Raw genomic sequence first — 9,222 nt, 5'->3', positions numbered from 1 at the left:
CAGAGCCAAAAGCAGCATGACAGGTACCTACCAGTGGTGCAGTGGGTGAGCAGGTAAGGAGGAGAGTGAGGAGCCAGGAGCCTGCCTTCCCTTCCTGTTTCATTGATTCACTCTGCTTCTGTTTCCTCCTCTGTGAAATGGGAGTTCCTAGCTCACTCCCAGTTCTGATAGCTGGATGAAAGGAAGTAATGCACATTATGATTAATTTTCATACCCCAATTTTCATAAGCAACAATTAGGTTTGTTCATGATTTTGAAGAGCTCTGCCAAAGAGAAGGTCAGACGGAAATCGTGATCTGACTTCTTACTCAGCTCTGGAGAAACTCTGCAGTCAGAGGATACTGAACCTTCCCATGTGGCAGGCTTATGCCCCGCTCTTTGAGGAATGGCAGTTTCAGAAAAGAAGGCAAACTCACCGGTTTGGCACGTTGGAGAAGAGGAGCATTCCCACAAGGGAACTTGTCTGCCCAACTTGGATATTCAAATTTCGTCAGACAGGATCTCCCTCTGAGGTAGACAAATTTCCTTCTGTCTTGTCTAAGGAGCAGTGCAGGCATTTGTTGTAGGAAAACTGCTTCATTAGGTACTTAAGCACAGGAACAAGGCGGGAGCCAAAGCAGGGTGGTTGGAGCACACCCATGAAAAGGCCAAGTGATCGAGTGATCGAGGATACACCACAGCATGATGCAAGTCTCTAGCACAAATGGCTGTTTTCTCCCCTTTCTCATTCCTCGTATATGTGTTTCCTGGTTCGATTCAGAACAAGTGTGTCAGGACCCTGAGTCTCTCTTTCTTCCATCAGAGAAGCCACAGCTCTTCCTTATCTTCTGAAGAAATCCTGGAAGATCCAAATTACAGCCTAGCTTCACATAAACAGAAAAGATATTTAAGCATATGCGTAACTTAGCGTGAGCTGAGTTACTTTCCTACTAAAAGGAAGTTAAATATTTAAATGCCTTCTAGAATGAGAGGAAAGGGAAGGGAAGGGAAGGGAAGGGAAGGGAAGGGAAGGGAAGGGAAGGGAAGGGAAGGGAAGGGAAGGGAAGGGAAGGGAAGGGAAGGGAAGGGAAGGGAAGGGAAGGGAAGGGAAGGGAAGGGAAGGGAAGGGAAGGGAAGGGAAGGGAAGGGAAGGGAAGGGAAGGGAAGGGAAGGGAAGGGAAGGGAAGGGAAGGGAAGGGAAGGGAAGGGAAGGGAAGGGAAGGGAAGGGAAGGGAAGGGAAGGGAAAGAGGAAAAATGGAAGGGGGGCTTCCTTCTAAAATTGTCAACCTTTTTTATTCTACTCTTGTTCTTTTTCTGTCAACCCTTTTTATTCTACTCTTGTTCTTTTTCTGTGTACCTATTGCACATTCAATGCTGCTTTTGTTTCATCACTGTGCGGTAACTATGCCAAATCCCTTTGCAAAAAGTCTTGAACCACAGATGAACCTCAATTTTGTTCTTGCCACAGTCAATACCAAATCCATTTACATCAGAGACTTAGGACCATGGCTTTGCTTGGAAAACATTAAATCAGCAGCAAGAAGGTCATTTTAACATGTTAGCCTGGACTCTTAACTGCTTAATTCACTTTGGGTCTGGTGTAATTTTATTTTTCTAGCACTGGTGCAAAACCTGGAATAACCCTTTTAAATCTCCTGTACAGTTAATCCAACAGGCTGTTGAACAGATACCACAGCCAGGCTGGGCAGCTGCAGTCTCTTTAAGATGTTACTGAAGGAAAACAATTATATTAAAAAGAACACTTTTTTTTTTTTTCTTTCCCTCTGCTTTGTTATCACATCTATGTACAGTCATTGCAAGCGATCTCTGGTCCACTGAAAAACACCACCATTGCTTTCCTTAAGGATGCTTTAGCATTTTCTCTATAAGCAATCCATCAGATTATTAGGACTGAGCTTTAGACCATCCCTAATGTATTTTAGCACATCACTTTTGGCCTGAAAGCATGACACAAAAAAATAATAATAATAATACTGAGTAGACATTTATTTCTATAGAGAGACTTGTGTTTAGAAGCTCTTTTGCACTTCCAGATGTCAGAAAGCCTTGTTTTAAGGAGCTAAATTAGCTGTAGTACTGCAGACAGAATTTAAATAGTTCCTCCTTAAACTATTTTACATTTGTTAATAAGATGCATGGCTAGAAGGACTGCTACTGCGCACACAAAGGAATGTTTCCTTAATACACACTTTTTTATTGATCTGGTAATGCTCTGTACTCTGAGTTAAAACAGTGCTATTCAGCCAAGCCATTCAGGAGGCACCTGGTGGGAGATGTGCAGAGCTCACCTCTGTGCCCCCAAGGGCTTGAGGAGTGCTCCTGGCCCCCCAGCCAGAAAGACAAATGGGTGTTTTGCTGGGTGCTTGTAGCCCCTTTCAGAAGAATCAAGAGACATGCCTGCAAGTGCAGTGAAGAGCCTCAGTACTTGTTTCTGAGCTAGAAAGAGCATGTTACACTGCAAGAGAGAGTTATCTGTTTAGCCAGTTAAAAAGAAGAAGATAAATAAAGTGGTATCTTTATAAAACAGCAGGTAAGGTAGTGTGTTAAAAGGGAGAAAATATGAAATAACAAAGGGTTATTGAATGAAACAGAGAATGCGCGACAAGAGCTAGTGGCTGGAAGGTGAATTTGGACACATTCGACAGGACACACCTTCTAGTGGCAAGGAAGATGAAACATCAGGATAGCTCCCTCGAGGCCCTTTATCCCCAGTCTTTTGCCACCTCCAGTTGAAGTCTTTTTGAAAGATGGGATTTCACCAAATGCAAATCACTGAATTAATCCAAAGAACAGCTGAATTAAATCCTACTTTTTTTATTAAACAAGCCAGAAGATATCTGCTGTTCTTTCTGCCTCACAACCCATGGGTGTTTCGATGAGTCTTTCCATTGCTCCCTTTGCTCTGGGGCTTTTGTGTCACTGCTCATGCTTGGTGCAGAGTGTTTTTTGTTCCATCTCTTCAGCAGGTGATGTTTCCTATACCTGATGTTGATCAAAAGCAGCAGTGGGAAGGAGCTGTAATATCATAAGTCTGTATTGCCTTGTGATGGAAACTGGTGGTAAGATTAGGGTAAGTAACTGCAAGGAAACCTGGGGCAGGCTGGGCATTTCAAAGCACCCTCCTTGAGCAGAGGTGCCTGTGCCATAGGAAGACCATCCTGGCCTTATGGTGCTGTTGGCAGTGTAACTGGAGATCCACTAGCCTGACTTCTTGATTCTGCTTCATAAGGCTTGCTCACCCACAGCAGTCATAAATACACACTGGGCAGGTAGGCCCAGCATGGCTGGACTCCACCACGCATTGGAGGCAGGGCTGAGGAGCCAGGGAGGCACAGAGAAGCTGTGGATGCCCCATCCCTGGAGATGTTCAAGGCCAGGCTGGGTGGGGCTTTGGGCAACGTGACCCAGTGTAAGGTGTCCCTGCCCATGGCAGGGGGTAGGAACTGGATGATCTTTAAGGTCCCTTCCAACCCAACCCATTCTGTGAATCTGTGACCTGCAGCCTCACAGCACGTCCCAGATGCCAGCATCAGAGAAGCACCCATAGGCTCTAGGAATGTGTCACAGGATGCAGTTTACATCCACCCGCCACAGCCATTTTGGACAGAGAGAAGTGTTTTTTCAGAGCCTTCCTGTTGAATTCCCATATTTGGGGAGACGCTGCTGGGAGACGACACGTTTTTCGTGCCTCGCGGTCTGAATTTGTGAGTGAAGATTTAAAGGTGCCTTTGATGGCTGGGAATTTACAGCATCTTGGAAAACAGGTCATTAATCTAGGTGCCTATTTCTGTGCATATGTTTCTAACTTTAGGCAGAAAGAGGGAAAGTGATGATCCTCCTGTTTTGAAATGTAGAAGTACTGTGATTCAGGGGATCCTCTGCCTAGAGAGCTGTCCTTCTCCATAATCTTTGTCTTAATGATCTGTTAATACTTAACTTCTCATTTGATTGACCTGAAGTGCTGGATCTGGATAACCTTCCATGAATATATATGCCTTGGAAACAGTACTTTGTTCATGTCAAATCTACTCACAAACTGCTTTTGTTTTTGTTTGTTTGTTTGTTTCATTTTGTTTGTTTGTTTAGTAACTGCTAAGTGCTCTTTACAAGGTGAACACAACAGTCTCTAAGCAGAGATTTTGCATTTAGAAGAACTGCATATGTGAAGGTTTGTATAAGAGGTGTTGACCCTGAAGGTGCTTACAAAGTACAGTACACGTGTTTGAGATTTGCTTAAATAGATCCCATGATGCCTTGCTGGGTAGCAACAAGGATGGACACCCTTACACATTTCTTAAATTATCTGTGAGGTTCTGTGTTGTACATTGCAGGTTCATTAACAACAAGCTGTGTTTGTCATTGTGTCAGCCTTCCTGTACTGCCAGGAGATGGTCCGATTTTTCCATTCAGTGTTGTTGTATAAATTGCACTCCTGGGACAAAATGGTCCAGCTAACCATACAAAATGCTGATGATTATTGTACCAGGGCCTGGTAGTCACACTTGCTTTCTAGCAAGCTTTAATATTTATCATGTGGTGATGGCCCTAGTGCTTTGTGTGGTGTTACAAGCTGTGCATGTGTGCAACAGGGAGATGATCCCTGCCTCAAAGCAACACACAAATCCCTGTGCGTATTGAAACACACTAAGGAGGAAAGGACTATAAAGACCAGACAGAAAGGTGAAAGACATGGAGAACAAGGTAAAAATGTGAGGCTTGTGGTTAGAGTAACAAGCAGAGGTCAAAGAATACAAAGTGCCTTACCATAGGGTAGTAGTTCACAAGCTCCATGACTAGTGAGTTCAGAAGGATCTGAAGGAAGCACCTGTATGATATTGGCTGGGTCTCTTCCCACAGCCAAGGAGTGGCATGGGATGAAAGGTGAGGGTGTTTGAGGAACAAATGCGCAGCCTTATATTAAAGGCTGGCCTCACAGAGTCAGGGCTTGGTTATTTCAAAGCATAATTATCAAGTATTCTTTGTGCTGGCAGATGCAGTGTTGAGTGCAGATACCCAAGCGAGCTGTCTAGGACGTGAAGCAGCAGAGAATTTCACATGGATGAGTTCAACCAGCTAAAAAGGACGTGCTTTTACATGTAACCCAAGTACCTCTATGTCATGTTCTGCAATGCAAATAAGCTTTCTAATGTGTCTCCCCCCACACTCCACTATTCTTTTCCTCACCCAGTTGGGCAGGACTGAGCTGTGATATCTGTAAAGTGAAAAATATGTGCTTCATCGAGCTTGATGAAGTTTAATGCAGATGGAAGGACTCTCTGTCTTTGTATAAAGGAGATGGATATAGCATGCCTGATACAGAATGGCATCATTGGCTAAAGCAAAGGTGGATTTTAAAGTGAAGCACAAAGAAAAAAATGAAGATTTGAAGAAGCTGAGGGACAGAAGCATTATTCTCAAGGATTCACCTCACTTCTCTGCAATCGTGTAAAAGTTCAGGTACGGGACTAAATTACGAGCTGACTAACCCTGTCACAGGGTAGGCATCTGAATTCCTTCCCGGAAACACCTGCTTCTCTTCACTACCTATAGAGGGAGTCTACACTCACCTTCACTGAATAATTTTTAAACAATTCAGGTTAGATAAAAGAAATCTCAATGCAGGTTTCTACACACAACATTCATGATGCTTTCTATTACTTTTTATACTTACACACAAGCCTGTTTCTATTCCATGCTTATTCTAGCCAAATACCTCAGAGAAGGGGAAAGCATTACTAAGGAAAATTTGCTGAGGGAAGGACTGTTTTGTTTGTTTGTTTGTTTGCTGAGCAGGCATTTTCTTCGCATAGGCTTACCCTTGTTTTCACTTACAAGCTTCTTGAAGTGTTTTCTTTTGAGCTTTTTTTAAGCTCTCTGTATCCAGGACTTACTCATGTTCCACGATTTAAAAGAACAGCATTTTGTTGGGGCAAATAATTCAATATCAACTACAGTATTAGATTATTGGTAAGATAATTTAAAGTGAAAATCCCTTCAGTAATTTTGGATTATTTCTAGAAAAGCACAATAAATGCAAAAAGACAATGAGTCTGTGCATACTGATCCAGGTTATTTCCAAATCAAATTTTTCTAAAAAAAAAATGCTCAGATTCAGCCAAATGACTTCTGCTTGTGAAATGTATGAATGAGTTATAATCATTGTGTGAGTGTAAAAACAGATTAAAATGAATGCTCTTTTAATGTTCTATACAATATATGCTTTGAATGGTGGTGTTTTTTTAGTCAAGTAATTACAGGGTGGAGAGAATGCATGGCCAATGGCGGTGGGTTAATTACAAGACCAAACACCCACTACATCTTGCTCAAAGAGCCTTGAAATGATTATACATTGTTGTAACTAATAGCCTAGTTTGGACCAGTGATTTGAGAGCTACCTCAGTCTAAAACAAATGTGTAACTTCTACCCAAGCATCCTTACCATTCATACAAATAATGCCGTATAGCACAGGGAGAGGAGCTCAGTTTCTGGACAGGAGATGGTTTGTTTACACTGTCCACTTGATGACTTTACATAGACTCTTTCTTTCTTTCTCTTCTTAGGGTCAGGCAATTTCTGGTCTTCTTTCAGGACACAGCAGTTTGGAAGAAAATAATGCAAAATAGAGATCTGTGATAAACAAAAATAAAATAACCTAGCACACAGCTTTTGTTGTATCTACAGCTTCTCCGAACTTTAACTGATTGTATTTTAAATTATTTGGGATAAGGGCAGGCGAGATCAGCTGCTAATCTAATGTGTATACCAGCCATTAAATTTCTTCTAAATGCATCTACGTACACTCCCTGGGTAAAAAGCATTTTCCAGAAAAGCATTCAGCATCAATCTGAAGATACCAAGAGGATTCCAACATTAGGCTGACACCAACTGCAAATGTCTTGCGGGGACCTGATCTTCTTCCTGTGAGGCAGACTCACATGTGCTTCTGATTTCCAGGACTGGTTCATCTGAAGACAGACACATGTCTTGCTGAAGTTGATGTGCATACTCACATGCTGCAAGCCAGTCAAACTCTCGTCCATCTTGTTGCATGTAGACCAAAGAGCACACTTTTGTACAGACAGCACTGGGGCCATGCGTGCTCTGACCCTCTGCACACAGGTATGGCTGAGCACACTGTCTGGGTACAGGACCCTTTCTTGGAAATCAGCTGAGCTGAACAGCTTCCAGTCCCTCTCTCCACTGCTAAATCAAATGTTGTCAGCATCTGGACCCACTCCTTTGTGCCTGGCCGTGTCTAACTTATGTTGTCACCAAAGTCCGGCTATGAACTCCTGGGCACAGACTAGGAGACAGCACATGCCAGGGACCACTCCAGCAGGCAACCTGCATGCAGCCACCAGGTTTTTAGAGCTAAAACCATTTAAAAACATTGAAGTATGCAGGCTAGGCCTGTTGGCTAGGACTAGTAAAAGTCCCTTACGCCTTTTAGTTTATCAGTACATATATAACTTGAAGGGTCTTAAGCTAAGAAATGTTTACATTATCTGGAAAGATCTTTTTTATTAAAAACCCACCTTACCGGAATTCTTTTGACAGTATTTGTAATACATCCACATATCAAGCAAAGGATAAATTTATAAAGATATTTGATTAGCTGCCATTTATACAGTTTTCTACTTCCTGCCCCCTAAAAATAGAGCAAGGCTAATTGAACTGAAAAACTAAAGATTTCAAAAAAATAATTATGTAACTTGCCACACTTGCCCTGCTTTCCCCTCTACTCCCCTCCCCCTTACTTATTTTTTAAAGAGGTCAAGGTTATTAAACTCTTACATTCATACAGTAAGAAAAGTGGGATCTAAACATAAAGATTTTTCATGCAGCATGAATTTGCCCACGTAGCCTTTTTGTAGTATGTTTGTTTACCAATTAGGCTATGAAATTGATACTTTGATGTATACAGTGTGTGCAATTCATGCAGGTGAGATAATGGCGCAACAAAAGTTTTTTTCCTTCCCTGACTCATGTGTGTTTATACCATCCCAGGCTGCAATCCTTATTCAGGCTAATTTATTTACCTCAGTGGGTGTGTTGTCTCTGTAAGGACTGCAGTTTGATGACCCAGGTTTGCAATGTTAATGCAGCTCTACTGTAAGCTTTTGCATTGTGTTATGCAAAATTACAGCTCCGATGCTTCTGCTCTAGAAACGTGTGCACACTCAGGAAGCCACGGGAAGGGTTACTTTAACAATTTCAGTCTTATCTATGAATTTATAACTTCTAACCCTGCGCTGATTTATACAGTATGGCACTGTATTTCGGACGCACGCTGCCTCAGAAAATTAATGCTGCATTCTGGCAACCATATGGGCAGCTGGCGGGCGGCCAGGAGACCAGCAGAGCACAGCCCTACCTTCACGCAAACCTTCCCTGCGCAAGACAACCTTGGCCATCCCTGGCATGGACTGCACTGGCCAAGGAGCCAAAATACAGGGACCCTGTACATGCTTGTGACTTACAACCACCGGCTTCTCCTGGGACAGATGCACACCAATATGATTAACGAGCGAAGCTGCGTGGACACGCTCCCCTTGCGGCAGGTAACCACGTGGGCACTGCACTCCCTGATGTCTCATGGAATGGAGAGGATTGCAGAGGCCTCCCCATATATCCATGTTTCTTCTTTATGGACCTTTTTTGCAGTTGTTGCTCTCAACTGTGACAAAACTTATCTTGCAAGCTCTATGGCAAAGGGCATTTATGTTATTTGTTCTGTAAAACACATGTTATTTATTCTCTGAGGACTGAGAACAAATAATCACAAAAATGTCTGATTTAGGTATCTTAAGCACTTTAGAAAAAGAGAAAAGAGGAGAGGAGAGGAGAGGAGAGGAGAGGAGAGGAGAGGAGAGGAGAGGAGAGGAGAGGAGAGGAGAGGAGAGGAGAGGAGAGGAGAGGAGAGGAGAGGAGAGGAGAGGAGAGGAGAGGAGAGGAGAGGGAAAGAAAAGAAAAGAAAAGAAAAGAAAAGAAAAGAAAAGAAAAGAAAAGAAAAGAAAAGAAAAGAAAAGAAAAGAAAAGAAAAGAAAAGAAAAGAAAAGAAAAGAAAAGAAAAGAAAAGAAAAGAAAAGAAAAAGAACATTTACATTGTTCAGTAAGGAAAGAAGTAAAAAACATTTTTCCATTATCACTTGCAAATAAAGTAGTTTTTGTTCTCTGTTCTTGTGCTTCTCTCACACTATTATTTCTTATCAAATATGTG

The 9,222-nt window shown here is 42.4% G+C and overlaps 1 long non-coding RNA gene across 1 annotated transcript; it reads left to right on the top strand.

The window, feature by feature from the left end:
- The first annotated feature begins 426 nt into the window (after positions 1-426).
- Positions 427-8,110, top strand: LOC311434859. Its single transcript, XR_014691780.1, has 3 exons — positions 427-512; positions 2,965-3,071; positions 6,563-8,110. It is a non-coding gene; the product is annotated as an uncharacterized lncRNA (long non-coding RNA).
- The last annotated feature ends 1,112 nt before the right edge of the window (positions 8,111-9,222 follow it).

The sequence above is a fragment of the Aythya ferina genome (assembly GCF_964211825.1).
Source record: "Aythya ferina genome assembly, chromosome: 3".
Classification (NCBI taxonomy): domain Eukaryota; kingdom Metazoa; phylum Chordata; class Aves; order Anseriformes; family Anatidae; genus Aythya; species Aythya ferina.
The sequence above is the reverse complement of the archived record's forward strand: the minus strand, read 5'-3'. Positions and strand labels throughout refer to the sequence as shown.